The sequence below is a fragment of the Grampus griseus genome (genome assembly GCF_964374135.1).
Source record: "Grampus griseus genome assembly, chromosome: 18".
In the NCBI taxonomy this organism is placed as follows: domain Eukaryota; kingdom Metazoa; phylum Chordata; class Mammalia; order Artiodactyla; family Delphinidae; genus Grampus; species Grampus griseus.
Window position 1 is genome coordinate 12,412,213 of NC_139012.1, and position 23,330 is coordinate 12,435,542.

Here is a 23,330-nt window from a genome sequence, read left to right on the forward strand (position 1 = left end):
GCTTGGAAGGAGACAGGAACACACAAGGAGAAGGAATTCCAGGGAAGTAGAACAGCATCAAGAAAGCTATGGGACAGAAATCAGGTGGCATTTAGGAAGACAACTGAGAATCAATGCTGCAGAGTTCAAGATGCATTTGGAAACTAGGTTGGAATCAGACCACAAAGGACATCAAAGGCCTAGCTGAGAGAGATGGTCTTCACCCTGTAGGGAGTCACTGAATAAGAATAATGACACAACGAAAGTAGAACTTGAGAAAAATGAATGTGAAGATGATCTATACTAATGCGCCAGAAAAAGAGACGGGCTGGCAGGGGCTGGGGGAGTCCAGTTACAGAGCTAAGGCAACAATTTGAGCTCGAGGGGATCAGCTTGAACAGTGGCGACGGAAATAAAAAGATGATGCTATAAAACCCACTTTTATGGAAAAATTAACCCGGTGTTGTAAATGGTTAGCTACTAAGAAGAAGGAGATTAAAGTATAACAGTGACCAGAAAGTTTTAAATCAGGGCAGAAGTGAAGAAGTGGGAGGGGAAGGTGTGTGTGTGACTGGGGACACACTGAAGGCTTTAAAAGGATATCCAGCAGGCTGTGGGGGAGGTGGAGCTGGATTTGGGCTTTGGGTTCAGAGTCCATCTCGCTGTAGAAGTGAAAGCCAGGGTGAGGGTGAATGTGAAAGGGGTGGGGGGGAGACAGGGCAATGAAAAAGCAAAAAGAACAAACATGCCCAGCCATGGGGGTTGTTATGGACTGAACTGTGTCCCCCCCCAAATTCTTACCTTGGAGCACTAACCCCATGTAACTCAGAATGTGACGGCATTTGGAGACAGGGTCTTAAAAGAGGTGACCAATTTAAAACAGTGATTAAGATGGGCCCTAATCCAATCTGACTGGTGTCCTTATAAGAGGAGCAAATTTGCACACACACAGAGACACCAGGCATGCACAGAGGAAAAGCCATGTGAGGACACAGGGAGAAGGTGGCCATCTGCAAGCCGAGGAGAGATGCCTCAGGAGAAACCAACCCTGCCAACACCTTGATCTAAACTTCCGACCTCCAGAACTGTGAGAAAATAAACCTCTGTTAAGACACCCAGCCTGTGGGACTTTGTTATGGCAGTAAATTCACACAAGGGCCGAGGGAGAAGAGGCAGAGAAAGAATGACCCTTTGTCTCAGTGACAAAGAAAGTCACAGAAGGGGCACTCAAGGGTCACCTGTGGTGTGAGGTATAGACCTCAGGGCTGCATCTTAGGAGCCACCCTTCAGCTCTTTGCTTCAGGAAAAAACATCCAGTTTGTCAGCCTCATTGTGTAGGTTCTTCTTGACCAAGGCTCTTCCTTCTCCTGAAGGGTCAGTCAGGTTCCTTCCCAGAAGTTTCCCACCGAATTCCATATGGGAACCTCCCCTTCCTCTCAGTGAAACCTCGAACATTCTCCCTGTGACACAGAGGGCTGGCCCTGAGGTCAGTAGAGTAGAAACTATGGAGTCACCTCGATAAGATGGGTCATTGGATCAAACCACCCTGGCCTGAAAAGACACACCCTTCGACTGAAAAGGGAGAGGGCCTGACCACCACCCAGGAAACACCATTTACTACTTATTTCTCCCACACTCATTTTCCCCACCAACTTTCCACCAACGTCTGTAAGAGATTATTTTTCGTCCCTATGCAATCCTTTGAGATTGGACTTGTGTCACCATGCTAGTTAAGGACCAGCCTTTTGAGAACTACTACTCCTTTCTTGAATGTCCATCTATGATTTCACAGGTCTGCTATACAAGTAAGTACCTTTCTGATTTCTCCCCCAAATAAGTTTTTTTTTTAAGAACCTAATTCCAATCTGTTCGATTATGTGATTATCTTTTGCTTAATCGTCTCTTGGTCTTAAGACACAACTAGACTTCGCTCATCTACAATGCTTTACACCGAAGTGAAAAACAGATCACCTACATTTGTTCAATGAATCATATGTGGCTGGTATAGATCTAATTAACTATGGCATCACTGTGTTTAAAATAATCTTCACAAACCAGGCAGAATTATTCCCCTATATGTTTTCTATTCATGGTCTCATGGTTAAAAATAAACACAAGCGCTAAAGAAAGCTTTGACATCAGTCCAGTTTGCCTTCCCCATTGCCAGCCTCCTCTTTGCACTCATTCCTACTTTGGTGTTGATCCCTCCCTGCCTCTGTAAACATCCTCCACTGCTCGCCTCCAACCCCACCTTCTGTTCCCCGCACTCCACCAGCATGGACAGGCCCTGTCCTCAATCACTGATGCTGGGCCTGACCACTTGGCCTCTTCTCGCTCTGAGTTGAGAGGGGTAGGTCCGGGCTGTGGCTCTGATGCCCATCCAGGGAGCCGACGGCAGGGAGGTCAGGGTTTATTCTCTCACGTCACCCCACCTTAAAGGTGCTCTAAACTCATTTTCTCTTTGTCCTACCTAAGCAAAGAGCAAGGCTCTCATCCTCAAAATGGAACCCTTTCTCTCCACGCTGGCCCAAGATCCCCAGAAGAACACTGTGATTTTTAACAGCTGGGCACTTAAAAATTAAATTGAGCCGGTGATTAACAGACATCTGGTACCTTAACTTCCTTTATCTCTTTTTAGTCTTCAAATGATCTCACGCCTATATCTGTTCTACTTCTGGATATTAACATTTCAACAAAGCATGTCACACTTTTTGTTTTTATACTTGCAGGCAGATTGTTACTGTTCACGGAAAGTGCTGTTTAACTCCAACATAAATCCAGCCAAGAGTTTTGAGCGGAGCAGCCTAAGAATGTCAAGGGAATATCTGAGGAACGCTGTCAAGTCATGAATGGGTAACCATAACCGATGCTGGATAGCAAAATTGGTGAATCCAGTAATAAAACACAGCCTTCTACATCACATACCTAACAAACCTAAAAGCCTCCTGTGTATAAATAGCAATCCATGCTCTATTCCAACTTTACCTCCATCACTTCCTCCAACTTCTGAATTCCTTAAGAAAGAGTCAAGGTAAAAAAGATTAATATTTCTTTCCTTGTACCATGTTATTACTAACATGATCATTCCAGACCTAAAAGTAAAGAGCTGTTTGTGAAACTACCTTCTTCTTTAGCTCTATGTGAAAAGTTGGTTAAAAAGGAAATAATGACTACAACAAAAAAGCAGTGCAAACTTTAACTGGCAAAGAAAAGATAAAAAACTAGAATTGTCTTGTTATAGTCTCTTGGCTTAAAGACTTCCTCTTGGAATTCACGCAAAAGCAATAAGGAAAACACACACAAAAATGCTAACTCCATCTCAGAGGAACCTGGAACACATCTGTAGCTTTGAACCACGAAACATGAGAAAGAGTTGGCAAACTGCAGTGAAGGTCAGACAGAGAAGGAAAATTCTTGGAGAGCCCATGCCTGCCAGAGCCATGCTCCCCAAATAAGCAGGATATCCAGCAATAACTTTCTGAAAAGAAGGGCAACAGACACGCAGGTAGCACTAAGAGCTTCCCTGGATGCAGTGTGGTGGGAGAAATCAGGAAGCAGGAAAGGTCAAATTGAATGAGAAACCACACAGGTAAGACATATTAGCAGGAAGCAGTCTGGTGCCGAGGCAAAGTGAAAAAGAGAGACCCCACTAGGAACACAACCAGTCTCAGCAAGCTAGAGAAAAATAAGGGTTGAAAGGATTACACACACACACACACACACACACACACAACCTCAGGTCACAAGAATCCCCACTGGCATGGGACATGGTCCTGTCTCCTGCTCACGTGAAGCTCCTGTAAATAGCTAGTTCATAAAGAATTCATCTAATAACAAAAAAGGACCTTTACAAAGATGCTGCAAAAAGAGGAAAATGAAAATGAATGACAGATGAAAAACACCCACCAAAGCAATGTTATATGCAACAGATGAAAATTTTGCCCACACTGTCATAAATTAACAAAACAAAGAAATAACTGATTCTATCTACAAAAACAGAAGAGGATTTACAAGAGTTCAGGGAAGCATGAGAAGGAAATAAAGCATGAGAGCAGACCTCAGGGTGAAAAAAAAAGAATGAATAAAAACATCACTACTGGGACTTCCCTGGAGGTCCAGTGGTTAAGACTCCACACTTCCACTGCAGGGGGCATGGGTTCAATCTCTGGTTGCGGAACTAAGATCCCTCATGCCATGTGGCACAGCCAAAAACAAAGTCACTACTATAGAATGAATGTTTGTGTCACCCCCAAATTCATACACTGAAACTTAATCCCGAATGTGATGGTATTTGGAGGCAGGGCCTTCCGGAGGTGATTGGATGGTGAGGATGGAGCCCTCCTGAATGGGATTAGTGTCCTTATGAAAAGCATCCAGATAACTCTCTTGTCCCTTCCACCACGTGAGGAAAAGTAATACCACAAGACTGCCATCTATGAACCAGGAAGTGGGTCTAGACACCAAGTCCACTGGCCCTTGATCTTGGATTCTCCAGCCTCCAGGACTGTGAGAAATAAATTTGTTGTTTTCCTGTTTATGGTACTTTGTCTTAGTCCGTCTGGGCTGCTTTAACAATCATCAAATGGAAGCAGCTAAAAGGAAATACACACTGGTGAAAATATGAGAGTCTGGAGGGGAAAGATGGAGAAAAGCAAGCAAAAGATTTAGAACAGAAAAATGATAAATATGGAAAACAAAGAAATCCAACACACCCATAATAGGCGTCCCTAAACGAAAAAAAAAAAAACCTCAATGGAACAAGAAAAACATTTTAAGGTATAATTCAGGAAGACATTTCAGGAATAAAAGATTCTCCATAATAAATGAACATATCATATCCCAGAAATAACTAAAATGATGAACACCTGGAAGTTTCCTGTGTCATCACTCATCTTCAAAAATTAAGAAGGAATTATTTGGGCATCAACGCAAGCAGTTCAAAAAAAACAAAGGAGGGGATAAAAGTTCAGACTCCACAGCAACATTTGTAACCGAGCAGGACCCTATGGGGCCTGCCTGGGACAGACTACTCCCCCATATCCTCTTCTGTAGCTCTTCTGTGAAGTACCCAGATAATAGTATCTCAGGCATCTTTGCTGAGTTTTTCAGTTGCTAAAAACCACCAACAAATGAAAGGAATTAACTACTTGGTGAGTGGCCCCCAGACCTAGTGGTGCCTAAGGACTGATAAAGTTAACCACCCTGTTACCTCACCATTAACCAATCAGAGAATTGTGCACAAGATGATCACATACCCTGCTACCCTCCTCCCTCATCTGGCCTTTAAAAGTGCTTTGCTGAAACCCTTTGGGAAGTTTGGGGGTTTGGGGGCATGAGCCACCCATTCTCCTTGCTCGGCCCTGCAATAAACCTTTCTCTGCTACAAACTCTGACGTTTCAGTTTATTTGGCCTTACTGTGTGTTGGGCACACAAACTTGCATTCGATAACACACGTTCAATGTTTAACTGACCAAACTATCTTCCAAGAAATAAAAGAATCAGAATCTAGCTGAATTTTCATTGAAACATTTACAATAGTCAAGAACTCAAGCCCTTCTGGGAGAAGCTACTAAAGGATAAACAGCAAAACAAGAGGCTAAGTGGTAAAACAAGGAAAAACAATTATTGGTAAACTTTAAATCCATTTATACTGTAAGAGGAAGGCTAAAATCACTGTCATAGCTGCAGAATATTATAATTCCTGACAATGTAGAAATAATTAAAAAATTGGCAGGGGAAGGAGTTGAGATGGTGAGAGGCCTTAAGTTAACTGTTCCCATATGTTTTAAAACTGATAATAAAAAGAGAATTTAAATCTCCAGAGATATACAAGTGGTTAATAAGCACATGAAAATATGTTCACCACTGTCCCTCACTAGGAAATGCAAATTACATCCACAATGAGATAATATTCCACACCCACTATAATGGACAGTAACAAGTGTTACCGAGAATGGGAAAAAAATGGAATTTCTCATACATTGCTGATGGCTGGTGGGAATACAAAAAGGTGCAGACTTTGGATAATATTGGGGAAGTTTCTTAAAAGTTAATCATAAATTTAGCATACAACCCAGCAACTGGGTTCCCCTGGTGACTGAGCTATTACACTCCTAGGTATCTCCCCAAGACAGAGGAGAATGTATGTCTTCACAAAGACTTTGTGTATGGAGATGTTTAGAGCTAAAAATAGTCAACAAGTGGAAATAATCCGAATGTTCATCACCCAGTGGGTAAACAAAATGTGGTATATCCATAGGAGGGAATATTATTACTCGTCATTAAAAGGAAATGAAATGCAGATACACGGTGCAACGTGGATGAGCCCCAAAACATTTTGCCAAGTGAAAGAAGCCTGAGGCAAACGACTCCATGGCATAGGAGCCTACTTATATGAAAATATCCAGACAAAGCAAATCTAGAGAGACAGAAAGTTGTTGCTTTGGGTCGGGGTAGCAGCTGTGACTGACGGCAAAGGGCCTGAGGGATAGAGATCTTTTTGGAGGTGACAGAAACGTTCCAAAACTAGATTGTGGTGATGGTCACACAAGTCTGTAAATTTACTAAAATCCTTTGAACGGAAAACAGGCCAAAGGTATGATATGTAAATTATACATTAAATATACGATATGTAAGTGGACACACACATGAATATTCTTGGAAGGGCAGAGGGAGGAGAGCTGGCTCGAGACATGGCTGCAGACAGCGATGAGGAGGCTGAGAGGTGCTTTCCACTGCTCACTTTTGGGAACCTTTAATATTTTGCACCATTCAGACAAAAATTAAGACAATTTTAAAATTTTCATTTTTCTAAAAGGACAGATGCCTGCTATCCACCCCGTCCCCTTTAAAGCATGAAATCAACTAAGATGAAATCACAGTAAACAAGGGTGACAATTATCGTTCAAAACAGGCTGACGAGCAGAAGGTTGGCAAGAGGTCTTCCTTCCAGTTTTAAACGTAAGCCACTGAAAAATTCCAGGTTGAGAAAAATTCATAGGAAGTGAATAATTTACAGAAGCAGCAGCCCAAGAGGTAGATCTGTAGGAAGCTACGGGGCTGGGTCCTAGAGCCGCCGGAGCGCCCAGGGCCTCTCGCTGACGGTGGAGGGGCTGGCGTTTGCCAGTTTGGGGGGGGGGGGCGGGCGGGGACAATGACTGACCACGTGAGACTCCCAGGAGGGCAAAGGGCAAAGCATGTGTAACCTCCACCAGTGCCTGTTCACTCCAGCTTAGGTGCCAGGTGACAAAGCCACCTTGTGCTCCTGTCCCCGGGGAGCCACAGGCCAGGGAGGGGGAGACGCCCCAGAAAGGCGCGCGGCCCAGCAGCTGCTCCAGGACACAGGCGGCCACGGCTGGCCTTTCACAAGACTTAGATAAGGGGTTTTGAGAAAGTTCAAAAACAGCTATCCAGGCGGATAGATTTACTTCTTTCAAAAAAGTCTGTGAGCAGAAGGAGCGACTGCAGATCACCTGTTTTACATCAACCAGACACTTCAAACAGGCGAGGGTTTGTCAGGCCCGCTGGATCATTGGGGAGAAGGGGGACCAGGATATCAACTCTTGGGAAGTTGGGTGCCCCATTTCACCCACCACGGAAAAGAGAACTGAGCTGTGGAAACCTGATAAAGAATATTTCTTCACTGTCTTTCCTCTCCAACCCTAGTGGGGAAAAAATTAACTAGGCTATCTTAAATCCCCCTAACAAATCTCTGCGAAGTACTTCAAGGACAACTCAGAGCAGAAGAGCGAGTCTCTCACTCGCAGAGGTTATTTCCAAAGTCTAGTTTTACCCACACCTTCTACTCAAAAACCTGAGTCTAATCAATAACAACATAAACGTGAAAATTCCCAGCCGCGCATTTCAATGACCTGCCCCGTTTTCTCTCCCTGTAAACAAACTGTTCAGCGTGGCTGCATTTTCCTATGTTGTGGCGGCTGCTGTTGCTTCTTCCTCCTAAAATATCCTCTTTACCGGCTCTAGTGTCTCCGACTCTAGAAAGCCTTCCCTGATCTACTCTTTGGGGCTGGGGGAGGGAAGCCTTACTTTCTTCTCCCTGGCATTTTGCTCGCATTGGGCTTATATTCCACTTGCTTTCCAGGTCTTTCTCCTCTTTTCCTGCACTGCGAGCTCAATTCCAAGCCCAGAGGGGCAGTTGGGGGGGGGGGGGCCTGGCTGCATTACCTGGGAGCATGACATGTTCCTCCTGTCATAGTGCGAGGGCCCGCCCGACTCGGGGGCTATGAGAACTTCAGGCAGTCACGTCTCCACTACAGAGCCATCCTCCTAGAAGACGCAGAGAAAACTGACCACCGCCTGCAGGGCTTCTTAAACTGTAGCTGCAAACGAGCCGCATCAGTACCACCTGGGAGCTCATTAGAAATGCAAATTCTCCGCCCCCGCGCAGGCCGGCTGAATCAGGGAGGGTGGGCCCGCATCTGGGTTTTAACAAGCCCCCCAGCAGCTCCTAGCTCAAGCTCCAGCCCGAGACCGCTGCCACTTACGTCCAAGGGTCCCCATGAGGATCAGCTGAGGTAAGTAAATCCACCTGACACAAATCAAGCACTTACTCGACACCTTCACCGAGGGAAAAAACCACGTTTCACACACGCACCAGACTGATTCTTTCAACAGCTCTTGGCAAGAAAAAGTGGCATTCCTTTTCCCAGGACATTTTCATTTGTCTTCCAACCTTGTTCTAAAAACGACTTAAGACAACGCTTTTGTTTGCCTTTTCGCTGATTTGGTAGAACCTATGTCCTCCATGAAACAGGCAAGGACAAAAACATGCAGGATGGAGTCAGGAGTGAAAGGTATTGGGAAGAGAAGGCGCTTTCACTCCAATAGAAATAAAAAAACAGGAAACCAGAAAAAAAAATCTCCAATGATTCACATTTTCATCATGTCCATCTCTCCGTGATTCTGAGGGTACAAAATTAAATTTTAACTCCCCCTCCATTCTCTCCTCTAATTAAAAGGCCTGGGTAAATAAAATGGAAGGAGAAAGGTGGTCTTCTGGAAGATAAGAAACCAGCTGGCGGCGTCTCTCGGTTCCCACAGAACAACAGCGCTGCAGTGGAACCAGAGGCTGCATTTCCTAGGCTGTGGTCAAGCTCGCTCTACTTGACACACAGCAGCACTCTCATCCACTCACGACGGAAAGGCCTCTCTCTTTGTCACCAACTGACACTGGTCAGCCTTTCCAAATACCTGTGGAAAGCACCTAAGCCCTGTCTGACCCATAAGGAGGCTGCAGTCTATTACTGGATCTGCTTACTCAACATCCTTGAAAATAACAGACTGTTTAAAGTATACTGTCATTGAAATGTCACAGTAATTGGGATCATCGCCATTCACAAGCATTTTTAAGGACCTGTAATAATTCAGCGACTACGCTTAGCACTACGCAGCACACAAAGCAGGAACATGGCATCATACGGTTCGTCTTTATGGGACCTATCATCTCTCCAGCAGTAGAAAGCAGGTACTCAGTGATAACTGTTGAAGGCAACGTATTTATTTCTGACAATAGGTAGTATGTGAATTTTAAAAGCTACAGAGAATGCAGAGGAAGTCGCCCAGTCCTTGGGAAAAGGCTGTTTTAAGTAGCCCTGAGGGCAGATGGAAACGAAACCTATGGAAAATATACACAGGCTTGCTGGAGTTTCCTTTTGCATTCAGTAAGGAAGTGTCCACGCAGTGCCAGGAGCTGTGCACATGGTGGATACAGACCAACAGAGGTGAGAAAATAGTGAAAAGCAGAAAGGTGGGTGCGATGCAGGTTTCAGTCGGCCTGAAATAATAGGGCCAAAAAGCCACAGGAGGTGCATCTGATGGACCAGGGTGAGCCACTGTGGTTTTTAAGACAAGGTGAAACTATGCAGCTTTAAGAAAATAATTTGGCAGGGAATTCCCTGGCGGTCCAGTGGTTAGGACTTGGCGCTTTCACTGCCAAGGTCCTGGGTTCAATCCCTGGTCCGGGAACGAAGATCCCACGTGCCGTGGGGCAACTAAGCCCTGCGCTCTAGAGCCCGAGTGCCGCAACGGAGACCCAACGTGGCCAAATAAATAAATGAATATTTTTTTAAATAAATGGCAACATTGAAATGTGTCCTACATCCTGTGTAACATTCTACTGACATCTATTCTGGAGTGAGTAACGATAGTATTTCATACAACGTTTAGGGGAAAAAAAGGCATTTCCTAAAGCTTCCCAAAACCAATGAATCATAAATGACAGGGCTTCCCTTCAGGGTGGGAAAAGGAAAGCAATTTCTATCAAACCATTAAAGAATAGACTGTGAAATTCTCTCACCATTTGAATATTATTCGAGAAATACACTAGGCAATATTATTACAGGCCAAAGGATACAATAGAATACAACAGAGGTATGAAGGGCATCGCCTTCTGGAACACTTCCCCTAGAATTAATTATTAATTAAAATAATGAAATGTCAAGGAAAAGAAAAGAACATAATAAAAGAGGGAAACCCCTTGTGAAAAAAGAAGAATTTAAATGTCAGCCTGGTTAAAAAATAAGGTATTTAATTAAACAATGTTGTCCATTAATAAAATGAATGATGATGAATAGCACATTTTGCCATGGGTTGCTGGAAGGGAAAAGATTTAGATACCATCCATCAGATTGTCCATCAGGTTCTAATCCTAATTTTTGAAGTGTTTGAGTATACAGTAAAATTAACTTTCCTGGATTTTAAGCTTCTCATTCACAGAATATAGAAAAATATGTTATTATTTTAATTTAACCAACACTTATGTAGCCCTTTCTAGAGGAGAGTGGGCACTGTTCTATGAGCTGTGCAAATACTAATTTATTTAATCCTCACCTCCACCGTTAGGTGGATACTATTATTGACCCCTTTTACAGATGAGGAAACCAAGGCAAAGAGATTAAGTCAATTTTCCCACGGTCACCCAGCTAGTAAAGTGGCAGACGTGGGACCAGACTGCAGACAGGCTGGTCTTCACCGCTCACCATGGGCCCTCCTGGACAAGATAATCTCTAAATTGTCACCTTCTCCAATATTCAGTGACCTTACACCTTAGTCATTTTAGATGCAATCACAGTCTCCCCCAAGCTTCTCACCTTTTCCAGCACAGAGGTGCCAATCAAGCTACTAGGCTAATCACCCATGTAAGCTGCTAAGGACGCCAAAGGAGAAAATCCATCAAATAATCAAAATGCTTACTACTAATGCTTACTGAATGACTACTAGACCTATAAAGAGTGTAGTGGACTTTTTTTCTATCTTTTTTAAATTGAAGTATAATTGATTTATAATATATTAGTTTCAGGTATACAGCATAGTGATTCAGTATTTATATAGATTATATTCCCTTCAAAGTTATTACAAAATAATGCCAATAATTCCCTGTGCTGTACAATATATCCTTGTACCTTATTTTATACATAGTAGTTTATACCTCATTATCCCATACCCCTTTTTCCCCGCCCCTCTTCCCTCTCCCAACCGGTAACCACTAGTTTGTCCTCTATATCAGTGAGCCTTTTTCTGTTTTGTTATATTCAGCAGTTTGTTGTATATTTTAGATTCCACATATAAGGGATAACATACAGTATTTGTCTTTCTCTGACTTATTTCACTAAGCATCATATCCCTCCAGGACCATCCATGTTGTTTCAAATGGCAAATTTTCATTCTTTTTTATGGCTGAGTAGTATGCCATTGTGTGTGTGTGTGTGTGTGTGTGTGTGTGTGTGTGAGTGTGTGCGCGTGCATATACATATATATATATATATATATTCTTCATTCATCTGTTGATGAGCACTTAGGTTGCTTCCATATCTTGGTTATTATAAATAATGCTGCTATGAACATTGGAGTGCATGTATCTTTCTCAGTTAGTGTTCTCATTTTCTTTGAATATGTACTCAGGAGCAGAATTGCCGGGTCTTGTGGTAGTTCCATTTTTAGTTTTTTGAGGAACTTCCATACTATTCCACAGTGGCTGCACCAATTTACATTCCCACCAACAGTGTATGAGGGTTCCATTTTAGCCACAGCCTCATCAACATTTGTTATTTGTGGTCTTCTTAATGACAGCCATTCTGACAGGTGTGGGGTGATATCTCATCATGGTTTTGATTTGCATTTCTCTAATGATTAATGATATATGAGCATCTTATCATGTGCCCGTTGGTCATCTGTATGTCTTCCTTGGAAAAATTTCTATTCAGATCTTCTGCCCATTTTTTAACAGGGTAGTTTGGGTTTTTTGATATTAAATTGTATGAGCTGTTTGTATGTTTGGAATATTAACCCCTTATCAGTCATATCATTTGCAAATATTTTCTCCCATTTAGTAGGTTGTCTTTTCATTTTGTCAATGGTTTTCTTTGCTACGCAAAAGCTTTTAAATTAATTAGGTCCTATTTGTTTTTGCTTTTGTTTCTTTTGGCTTAGAGACAGATCCAAAACATATTGTTATGATTTGTGTCAAAGAGTGCTCTGCCTATGTTCTCTTCTAGGAGTTTTATGGTTTCCAGTCTTACATTTAGGTCCTTAATCCATTGAGTCTACTTTTGTATACAGCGTGAGAAACTGTTCTAATTTCATTCTTTTACATGTAGCTGCCCAGTTTTCCCATGGTGTACTCTCTTTTTATGGTTCTAAATTATGCATTTTTTAACTGTCTTAAATAATTTCTCACTTCTATGAGCAAGGATTTTTCCAAACATCTATTCATGCAATGGATTAGAGCATTTATGGAACACCCGTGAATTAATTAAGTTCTCAGGACTAAAGAACCTTGGAAAGGGCAGGCAAAGGCACCACCCTTAAAAGTGAAAACTGCCGAGCATCAAGGGAAACCGAGATCCACACAGCAGATGCTCCTGGGCCAAGTCAAAGAAAGCCCAAAGGGAAATTAAGATTACGCTTCCTCTCCCAAGGCAAACCCTCCGTTCCCATGGAACACACTGCTTAACAGAAACAGATACAAAACCAGACTGGATCCACGTGCCACGAAAGGGACACAGTGACAGGGAAGTGGGGCTGAGAAACGAGCTCCAGATCACTCTCCGGCTCAAAGGACAAGTTGCTTTGTGAAATGAGACATTAAAGCACAGCACTTCTGCTATTTCTGTTAACTGCTGAGGAACATAAGTTTTCACTCAAATTGTTTCGTCTTCTCACAAAGCACTTTCACCTAATAACACATGCCATTCATTAAGTACTTATTTGCATTACTTTGCTCACTACTCACAATCCTACACGACTGACTGCTACACGGGGCTGGTACCTGCAGAAGCAAGTTTTATGGGGAGAAGCTGTGAAAAGCTGGAGAACTGAGAAGGGGAAACAAGAGGGCAAGAGAGCCCTTGGCTGAATGCCAGGCCCTGGTCCGACCCCTCACTTCCGGGCTCTCCCTCATCCACCTCATAGCCTAAAAGTAGGGGCCACCAGCTCCGTTTCCCAAATGGGGTGCCTGACGCTCACTCAGGTAGCAGCCAAAATCTAGAAGGCGTCAACGTTCTATAACTCACTCGAACAAGCCAATCACTAAAGAAATATAAGCCTACCCAGTACAATAAATAAGGACAGAAGTAACAATATCTGGACAGCAAGAAATGGCAAATTAAAAAATGCTTTTTAAAAATGTTATACTCCAGTTTTTCAAATAAAAACAAGTTTGCTGGAACACAAAAAATCCACCTATAACAGAAGTTCTATGTATATGGTATACATTCTCAGATCATAAAGCGTAAAATTCTTGAGAACAAAGCAAAATTCAACCAGTTATCTGCAAGCTCAAACACTGTTTTATGGAAAGACAATGAATGAAAGAAAAAAAATGTTAAGTTACGAAGAATATTTCTAACATTGAAAATATAAGTAAATGATGTTCTACCAAAGGCCCACTGAAAGGAAAATGGACTATTCTCTACCCCAATATAAGAAAGAAGAATGAACAGTCTTTATCTAAAGAATTTTGAAGCAGACGAGAGACTACAAAAGCAAACAAAGAATAAGTAAAAATTAAACAACAATAAAGTATATCATCTGTTACAGAAAACATGAAGAGACCAAAAAAAGGGGAAATCAGAAAATAATCATGGAATTTTCCTCTCCCCCAGCTCTACATAAATAAATAAGCCTGGGAAATTTTTCAAAACTTTCAACAGATAAACAATCTTTTCTTTTAAAAAAATGTTATACTCCCAAACTCATTTTACTTGAGCCCAAGCAAAACATTTTAAAAGAAAGTTGCACTCAAAAATTCATAATAAAATCCTGTCTAAGTAACGAAAGACACAAAAAAGGATAGCTACTATAAATAAGTAGTACTTAAAATGGGAATTCTAAGATGGAATAACCCATGGAAAACTAGCCACTTCATTCATTATAATTCATTATAATCGGAAATAACAGTATCACTCATAGCAACTACCAGATATCAAAAAAGGCATTTGAAAATGGCAACTTTATTTTTATTAATACTCTTAAATTTATATAAGCACTGAATAGCAACTGGTAGTAGATATACCAAAACAGACTCAGGGGGGAGGTGAGATTAGAAATAATTTTTATTCTTCTTCTTTTAAGAAGGTCCAAAAGCCAACGTGAAATGGATCCCCATGTGAAGCCGAAAGGAGAGTCAGGTTCTCAAGGACAAATGGCAGGGAACCTTTCGTGGCCAACAGGGAAAGGGAGAGGAGGTCTGTGTGCCTGTGAGGAATACCCCGAGGAGCTGCCCAGCGTATCCTCCAGAGCAGGTGTCAGTTCGAGAAAGGCCCCCAGTCATGACCAGGTGAGAGAGCTGGGCCTTCGGGGGAGATGAAACCTAGGTCAAGTCAAGGGACGCACGGCTGCCCATTTGCAGAGGCTGCCGTGGACGCTGGACCCTATGGCTGGGTAAAAAGAAACCATAGATTTAAGCTCCAACTCCATGTGCTAAGGAATTGAACACTCACTTAATGTCTGCAAGTCGTCACTAGTTTGAAACAGTAAAGTAAGCCTAAATATATATATATATATATATATATATATATATATATATATATATATATCATTCCAATGGCCCCATATCTGGAATTCAGACATTGAAAACTTAGTGTCAGTGTATTTCAATAAGGAGCAGAGAGCACATGATCCCTCCTCTCAAACCCTGGACTCTGGGACATTCTCAGCTTCCAAAGCCCATTTCTGCTTTGCCTAAATAAACCACAGGGAAGGCCACGGATGTTATGAATATCACGCATTTCATGTGTAGTCAAGCTGCCTCTGAGTGGGCATCGTACAAAGGGCAACTGTGTGGAGCCTCTATTCTGCTCATCAACAGGGATTTATTTACATGTGCCCCGGATAGCAGCACGTTGACTGTGCTTTACAAAAAAGAACAGTTTCAAAGTTGAAAGCCCTTACAGTTCTGTATTTATTACGACCATTCATAAAAAAATGATTACCATTCCACATTAACTACTTCATTTCTCTTAAAGTTTTAAACTGTGATTAACAGTTATCTTGATCAATACTGATAATCAATTGCAGTGAATTAGCAGTTTAAAAAAGACACAGGTAAATGGAGACAGAACGCTGTTAGTGTTTAGAAGGAACCAATACGGTAGCTAGGACAATTTTCTTTAAATGAATATATAGATTTTTCTTCAATACAAAAATCCATGCAGAATATTTATAGAGCATGGCAAAGCAACAGAAAATTCATTTAGAAAATAAGCAGGCAGTGAAAGCAAAGGACATATTCGTTTTATGTAGTTCCAGAATTTAAAATGCACTGCTAAGGATAATTGTCAGAATGGATCATTATAAATGGAGAGGAATTGGAAAAGGAAGCAATGATCACTGGAAGCTAAAATGGCTTCTATTAAGAACAATGGCTTGTTCTTAATAACAAATCAGGCCACAAATCACCTCCTTTCTGTCTTTGACAGATTCGTACTCCGGGATGTCAGGAAATCGTTAGAGCTGTAATATAGCTGGATTTGGGCTAGGCGTTTCGAAAAAACGTTTATGACATGATGGTGCAATAAATGGGATTAAGACGTGGGTGACAGAAAAAGTTATAGTTATGTTCAGTTGCTACTGAACATTATGCCCAGAAAGTTCTAAAATAATTAAAGAACATCTCCCTAGGCACTGAGTCCCAGAAAAAGGCCCCACCCTTGTAACTTACCAGTTATCCTTTATTAATTGCTTCAGTGAAGGTTTTAATGGCATGCAAATTGTATCTATGGATGACAAAGCACTAACAAAGAGAAATGCCAGGAGGAAATTTAATAAGAACGTACTAAACACCCCACATTACATCCCTTTGTAGTGTATGATACCACCACTCTGCCAGACTGCTCTGAATAAAGATGTCAGCTGACTGCTTCTACCAGAGCCCACAGATTCTATGAAGGGAAATGGACAAACGTAAGAAGAGCCTGGTTTTCTGGTGGCTCAGCCACCATAATTATCAGAAGATCAGGGTTAGCAGTGTGGCAAATTACTGGGAAAGACTGCTGAGCCCCAACTGATCTTACTGATTGATCGTTTGATCTATTCATCTATATACAACTTGTTGTTTAGCCAAGGGACTGGAGAAACACAGACATCTCATAAAATCTACTTTGCTTGATTAAAATACCCACTGAAGGTCCACTGAGGGACAGAGTCCTTTTTTATTACTTACATGGACAAAATCCTCTGGCTTCCTCACTTTTCTTGTCAGTTTAAAACATCTGCCTATAAACAATGTTTTTTCATAAAACGGCAAAAGAAAAATTGGGGGAGATTTTTTTTTTTTGAAAGTAGAATAACAAGTAAAACTCAAAAGTTACACTGCTGGTGTTTCTGGAACCGTGCTATGACACATCTAGAAACCAATATGCATCAATACCGTAAGTCCTACACAGTCCGTATAATTTGACATTTATGGGAATTTATCTTTGGGAAATCATCCCAAGGAACGAAGAGGCTACAAGTACGAAGGTGTTCTTTGTAGCCTTGTTCACATAATTGTCAACTCAAAATACCCAAAGAATGGTTAACCAAACTATGGTACATTTGCTGCATGGAATAGTGTACAATCAAAAATTATAAACACGAAAACTGCAACAAAGAAAAATCAACTTGTTATAATGTTAAAGTTAAAAAAAGAGAGAAGGCAACATTACTTCTGCACAGTGATTATGGATGCCATAGACAGGGTCTGGGTGTCAGATGCAAAGAATCTGACTCGTTGAGGTTTCAGGACTGTGGTCATTTTTCTCCTTTAACTGGTAAGTTGGTTTTATTGCTATATTGTAGGACGGGGAAACAAGAAATATTAAAAATAAAATAAAGTTGAACGAAGAGTATTCTACGATGCCTTCATAACTGGGATGAAATTCATCTTGGTAGTCCAGATATTATGAACAGGTTATATTCCAAATATTTACTCCCATACTGATGAATATCTGGAACCCAAAAAGCATTTTCCACTGTTACACGGTGGAAAGGTTCTCAAAACAGCCCTGGAAAGCCCATTTCACCGCAACGAAGTTCACCAACAGCATGGACAAGATCTAACTACAATTTATAGTTTCATTTCTATTGAAAAGTCTATCCGGTAGCCCAAGGCCACTGCTCATTTCACCTGTTTCAGAGGCCCCTGAGATGGCCCCACTAAGGGTAGAGTCATAGGGGGAACAGCTGAGGGCTGTCTTAGATGTTGTCTTAGATGTCGAACACTGGCAGATTCTCAGGGGTCAGTAGGGTCAGGGTTCTGCAGGTCGGAGCAGAACCCTTCCTTGGAAGCAGGAAGAACTGGGACCATTGTGGGGAGCCCAGCAGGGCAGCAGCATCAGAGGGAACCATGACAGCTGGGGCAGGACTGGGGTTCCCATAATGCCTGCAGTGGTGCATGGTGGCAGGTGTAAACGTCCTGGCCATGTCGGTTGTGTCATGTGTCCACTCTTAGGGAGGCCTGGCACACTGATGGGTGACAGAGACAGGAGCCGGTCTAGGGGAAGTGGTAGGAGGCCAGTGTTTGCACATGTAGAGCATTTGTAATTGGTACTCTGGAGTCAAAGATACCTAGGTAACAGTTACTTTAAAAAAAAAAATAGAAAAGAAACCATATGCTATGGACTGAATTGTGTCTCCCCAAAATTCATATGCTGAAGCCCTCACCCCCAGTGTAACTATATTTGGATATATGGCTTTTAGGAGGTAATTAAAGTTGAATGAAGGCATAAAGGCAGAGTCCTAATCCAACAGGATTGGTGGCCTTCTAAGAAGAAGAAGAAGAAATCTCCCCTCCCCATGCACACCTACCAAGGAAGACCATGTAAGGACACAGTGAGAAGGTGGCTGTAAGCCAGGAGGACAGCACTTACCAGGAATCAAATTAGCCAGCACCTTGATCTTGGACTTCTCAGCTTCCAGAACTGTGAGAAATACATTTCTACTTTTTATGTCATCCAGTCTATGGTCTGTTGTTATGGCAGCCTGAGCTGACTAAGATACTACGGTTCATAGATTTACTTGAAATGTCATATGACTATTGTTATTTGTCAATTATTTGGCTTGGAAGGAAATGACCTCTACAGATTACCTATCAGTCAACCTTGATTTTGCTCCTAATAAGGTTGGGAGAGAGAAAAAGGTACAAAACATAGAGTTAGAAACTTTGAGGTAGGATCTTCTTCAAACATTGATTTATAATGAAAGTAGCTCTAGAGAGAACAGCCTAAAAGAAAGGAAATTTTTCAGTGTTACCATTTATCAAGATGATATAGAGGTACAACAGAGGAACAGGATCTGTTTTAAAAGTTTTGCACAGTAATTATTCATGTATCAATGCAAAATACCCTTGAAGAGAGGAGACCATTGTAAAATATTTTTAAAAGCAAATAACGAAGGACTGGAGATTGCTTTAATCCTACGACCACTGCAGACACCTAGGCATTGCTAGGCAACAATTCCTCAGTAGCTCAGCTCAAAAAGAGAAAAGCTAAAAAAGGCTATTATAGACAGGGTCGAGAAAACCAAACAGACAGGGGCAGAAGGGAGTGACACAGTGGCAACAGGCAAAAGAGAGACAGAAGACAGCATATCTCGGTCACTAAATAAAGACATTCTAGTAAAGAAACTATTGTATAATATGAAGATGGAGAACTTAAATGATAAAGAAAAAAATAATTAAGCTTTTCAACAAGAATCACCCAGAAGGTTTCTGTTAACGGGAATCACAAACCTCAGCTGTTGTTCCTGAAACTGTGATAATACACTAGGTACATCTGAAATCTTTTCTGGAGAGCTGAATATAAAAAATTCAAAATATACTTATTACATTAGGCCTTAACTAGTTTTTAAATTTATTTATTTTTATTTATTTATTTTTGGCTGCACTGGGTCTTCGTTGCTGCACGCAGGCTTTTCTCTAGTTGCGGTGAGCGGGGGCTACTCTTCGTTGCGGTGCGTGGGCTTCTCACTGCAGTGGCTTCTCGTTGCGGAGCATGGGCTCTAGGGTGCGCGGGCTTCAGTAGTTGCGGCATGCAGGCTCAGCAGTTGTGGCTCGCAGGCTCTAGAGCGCAGGCTCAGTAGTTGTGGTGCACGGGCTTAGTTGCTCTGCAGCATGTGGGATCTTCCCAGACCAGGGCTCGAACCCGTGTCCCCTGCATCGGCACGTGGATTCTTAACCACTGCGCCACCAGGGAAGCCCCTTAACTAGTTTTTAAGTTAAAAACTTGAGATGCCCAACTTGAGATGTCTTTGCACCATGCAGGGCAAGAAGTAAATATTCTCTCTATTGAACACGTATTTACTTTTAACACACATTGGGTTAGGGAATTTCTACTCTACTCCTATGATTTACATAATCTGCCTAACTAATGTATCATTAATTCAAATCCTTGTCTATACTGCGCATTATAATACCAGATTTCTTAACAGCATCTTTCATTATTCTCACATAATCAAAAGCAGTTACTATCTACCTGTGACAATGACCAAAGTGTGGCCAAAAAAATGAACGGGCATCCTCTGTGAACTTGGTCTAAAGCAACCAATGATATTCTAGGCAGACACTGAACACTGACTTAAGAATGTATTAAAAATTAAAGGCCTTTACTATAATTTAAATGCTTTTCTGGTACTATTTCATGATTACAAAAAAAAAAATACTCATTTTTGACCATCACAGCCTTCTGAAGCCTGCCTCGGCTGCCCAATCTACTTAAAAACCTTCAGAGGGCATGAGTTCATGCACCTGACCATCCTGTCACCTACATCTTATTCCCAGTTAATGAGGGCATTTCCATCAGCCAGCACCCATCAGGCTACCCAGTCCTGCTTCCTCCCGGGGAACACAATGGGAAGTGGTCCTGCATCACACAACAGGTAGAAGAGGAAGTGCTCTCTCTACCACCCCGCAGACAGGGATGCTGGGAAGCCGATGGAAGTCTGATACCCACAGTGTTGGCAAACCTACACGGGCCGTATCAGTTTGCAGCCAACCTAGAGTTCCAAACTTGGAAATTCCCTGTTGCAAGAGGCCAATGCTTTTCTCCACCACACATGAGGTTAATGTCAATTAAAGAATTAGTCCGGGCCCACCTGATGTATCTTGACAGCCAAGACAAGCACTCCTGTCTGACATCACAAACAGTTCTGAAGGAGGCCTACCCAGGGACTCATCTCTAGGAAGGCGGGGCCCCTTCAAAGGTCATTAACCGTGGCCAGCTCAGCCTTCACTGCCCTCATGACCACAGTCAGGGCTGCATCAGGCCCTCAAGTAAACCTGGGCAGTTCGGGAAATTGTCAAGGTCCTACAGTATTACTATAAACCCTTCAGATATCTTACCCTCACCTTTGTATCTTGAAACTTCATTCATTCAGCGAATATTTATTGGGGCTTCTTTCTTACAGAAACTGTTCTAGACGTTCAGGAACGAAATAGGGTCCCTGCCCTCGTGGGTCCTGCCAAAATGGGAAGTACCGGTCAGCCTCACCAGAAGAGTCCACGCACAGTGAAGGATGACCAACAAGCCATGTTCAAGCCGGTAATACTGCCAACCCAAGTTCACTAGAACACACACTGCACACACTGGAAGCAACTTTAGAGCCTGGAGAATATTTGCTCTCACAGTTCAGAAGACCACATGTGAACACCTTTCCCCTCCGGTTTTGTATTTTATTTTTCTCAAGTCACAACTAATTGTCTTAACGATTCGATAAACTCCCTAAAGAATATACAACATATGTGTGATAGGTCATATTTAATAACAGGATTTAAGTAAAGGTAAAAAAGTGATGGACAAAAACTGAACAAAACTCTGGTCATGGAAATTATACCAGCAAGAGGAAAATGGGAATAAGAAAACTAACTTTCCATTTCTCCAGCAGACCTCTCTCTCACCTAGATTATTTCAACAGCCAAATGGCTTTTGCAGTATAATCTCCGGCTCCATATGGTATCCACCCAACTGCCCAGATTAAAATGTTTTCCACTCAACTTCCTAATTATTTTCCTAGATTTTTACTAGGATCTATGCTCTTCAGGTTAATTTTGCCTATGGTATCAGAACAGTGAAATTTTATAGAACACCCCTACCACTGCCCAGCCCTTTCTAATTCTGTGTTCAATCATGGCTCACTGGTAGCCTGACATCGGCCATGGCAGGGATATTTACACCACAGAAATCAGCGACTGCTCCGATCCAGAGCGGTGTTCTTGTTTTTACTCTTCAAGACAGCAGATCATTAAATGGTTCTTCCCTATTCAAAGCACCTCATCAATAAAATTACGTACCTTAAAAATTAGTCATAAGCTGAAAGATCATCAATTATTAGCCAAAAACATAAAATGAATTTCGCTTCAATCCACAAAAGCACAGTAGGTTCAGTAACTGAAACAATCTTTTAGAAAGATAAGTTTCTCACCAATTCTTAGATCTTATGATTACTGAGATACTCGGAAGGACCCAGAGCCTTCCTACCCACAGCCATCACAGGTAAGAGCAGAAGGGACTTGACAAATCTGAGAAATAACATTTCGGTATTTGTTCCTTCAAATATATTTTAACGCACAGTCCATACTTTTTTTAAAAGCAAAAAAAGGATCACACCACACATCCTGTTTTATAAATTGTTTTTAAATGTAAATATAGTGTGAACAATTTTCCATTTATCAAATAATCTCCCCTATGCTTGTTATAGCCTGAAACTTTAAAATGACCCATTAAAATACTTTTAAAACTGAAGGAAGATTGTTCTCAAGGTATAAGAAATAATAGAATCAGTAAAAGAACAGTGGATGAAATGAACATGAGTTGATGTTTCACCGTACTCCCCACCCCGGCCTTCCAACCCTCAACATCTCCCACACATCAGTTCTTTCAGGGAATAGCTCAGCCTCATTCAAATACAAGTAATCATGTTGTAGGAACACAGGCAAAAGACAGCTAATAATATGCATTGTAAAAATAATTACCGGAAGTGGCTATATTATGAAAATTCAGGGCCCCTTGTTCAGAAATTATTAAGAATTTCAAGACAGTGATAGCAGTGTTAATCTAAGCACAGGGCCCTATGTGAATGTACAGATCATGTGCCCATAAAGCTGGCCATGAAAATGAACAAAGGTAACAGACTCAGTGTTCAGAAAAAATAGCTCTCCATTGTTTCAATGTGGTGTTCAAATGTGGTCTTTAATGTTCAATGTGGTGTTCAAAGGTGTTCAAATGTGGTCTTTAAACAATTAAACAGAGAGTAAGCAGCTGAAAACACAAAGACACATAGGAAGCAAACTTAAAGAAATCACTCAAAACTGAAGAGAGGCTTCCCTGGCGGCGCAGTGGTTAAGAGTCCGCCTGCTGATGCGGGGGACACGGGTTCGTGCCCCGGTCTGGGAAGATCCCACATGCCGCGGAGCGGCTGGGCCCGTGAGCCATGGCCGCTGAGCCTGCGCATCCGGAGCCTGTGCTCCACAACGGGAGAGGCCACAACAGTGAGAGGCCCACGTACCGCAAAAAAAGAAAAAAAAGAAAAAAAAAACTGAATAGAAAGAAACAAAGATACATAAATGATTACAAGAACAGATGCTAGATTTGGAAGACAAAGGATACAGAACATAACAACAGTTCTTGAAAAGTGAAGACTATCTGAAATATGTGCAAAGTGGTAAAAGATCTAATAACGAAAAACTTTCTGATATAAAGAGAGACTTGACACTACAGATATAATGGTACAGGAAGTCCCAGGAAAGTGACATGAAACAACCCGTGCTCAGAGAGGCAGGTAAACCTTTAACTCCAAAAAGAATGAAAGAACCCAATGGGCATGTCCAATGGAAAGAGCTAGTCGTGTGTAAGAGAGAAAA

At 41.8% G+C, this 23,330-nt stretch overlaps 1 protein-coding gene across 1 annotated transcript in view; it reads right to left on the minus strand.

Annotated features, from left to right (window-relative positions):
- The window catches only part of FARP1 (FERM, ARH/RhoGEF and pleckstrin domain protein 1), a 290,345-nt gene that overhangs the window by 234,209 nt on the left and 32,806 nt on the right, over positions 1-23,330 (minus strand). The window lies entirely within an intron of this gene.